At 35.4% G+C, this 1,490-nt stretch overlaps 1 non-coding gene across 1 annotated transcript; it reads left to right on the top strand.

Moving 5' to 3' along the window:
- Positions 1–397: 397 nt before the first annotated feature.
- Positions 398–479, top strand: trnas-aga (transfer RNA serine (anticodon AGA)). The gene has a single exon. It is a non-coding gene; the product is annotated as a tRNA-Ser (tRNA).
- Positions 480–1,490: the final 1,011 nt, after the last annotated feature.

Below are 1,490 nucleotides of genomic sequence, written 5' to 3'. Positions count from 1 at the left end.
GAGCTATTTGTGGATTATTTACTGATTTCAAGACATGTTTTGGACAAAATATTTTACTTGGCTAGTTTTGTCTGGATGCCCAAGCTTGGATTATGGCCGTGTCTCATGGAAATTTTTCATTTCTGACCAGTTATGAGCCTTCAAAGGTGAGTTATGCTGTTTATGTGATTTGTTGTTTGTTGGACAAATGTGTTTATATTACCCACTGTGGTAATCACATCTGAAAGTGAGCAGAGACTCTGCTGACCTCAGGACAGCTGCACGGCGCAACAGGGAGAGACGGAGCTCCAATATTTAAGTGATTAGATAAATGTGTAAAGCAAGGGTGGGAACACGACAGATGATTGTATGTGACGCCAAATTTTTCATGGACAGAACAGAAAGCAGTAGCACAGGAGTTGTCATGGCTGAGTGGTTAAGGCGATGGACTAGAAATCCATTGGGGTCTCCCCGCGCAGGTTCAAATCCTGCTGACAACGTTTGACTCTTTCCACAGTGGCAATATATGAAATAAGAAGAGATGATGTTTAACTGATGATCTCATAATAAGCGTGTGAGAAAGTCCTGATTTGAATATCATGTCATTTCTGCACAGGGGCTCACCTTTGATATAGAGGATGTGAGTGATGCTTTCAATTGTCATATGTTTCCTCCTACAGTGCATGTATGAGGCCCCAGCTTCAGACTCTGACATCTCCATCAGTGTACTTCCTCAAGAATTTAAACCCACCAGGACTATGCAGGTTACATTTAACTCTGTTTGGCCGTTAAAGGAGGTCTTCCTCACATTTTGGTGTATTTTAACCCTTCCATGGTCTAAATTCTTTGAACAGATCTTGTGCTGTAATCAATGTCTAACTTAGTTTTTATTTTCATTGCAGTGGTTGATTTTTCCAGAGCAAGATCAATGATTTTTTAATACGTCTTTCTCCAGTTTTATTTGCTCTACCTGTGGGTTTCAACTATTATAACTTATTTCATTTAATAAATGACTAATAACACACTTTGATCTTCATGTTTGTTTGCTTATTTGTTGAAAAGTGGGATTTAATTTTCCATGTTGGATAATCACAGCTTTTTTATTTGGACAATGTTTATCCTCTTCCATGGCAAAAATGAATTGTTAAAATGAAAATAGAACAAAGATCTTTTGTAAAGCAGTAAAACTAATGTTTTTATTTTTGTTCTGATCTTTTTCTTGCCATTTTCAATTATATTCAATTAAAATATGCCCTGAAAGCAAATATAAAGAACTACAAAGACTGGAACAAAAAAATACATATTTTTTTGTCGTGAAGACTCAGAAACAAAACTTCAAAATAATATTTTGTGTTTTAATTTATATCTGTTCTTATTATCACAGTCAGTGACTGAGTAAAACATGAACAATATAAAGTTATAACTTGAACTTCTTTCAAACTGATTTTTCTCTGAACAATGAAAATAAAGTATGAGGTCAAAGTGTGACGGTTAGATCAACATAAACTACT

The sequence above is a fragment of the Acanthochromis polyacanthus genome, chromosome 3 (genome assembly GCF_021347895.1).
Source record: "Acanthochromis polyacanthus isolate Apoly-LR-REF ecotype Palm Island chromosome 3, KAUST_Apoly_ChrSc, whole genome shotgun sequence".
NCBI classification, from domain to species: domain Eukaryota; kingdom Metazoa; phylum Chordata; class Actinopteri; family Pomacentridae; genus Acanthochromis; species Acanthochromis polyacanthus.
This window is presented reverse-complemented; position numbering and strand designations above follow the sequence as displayed.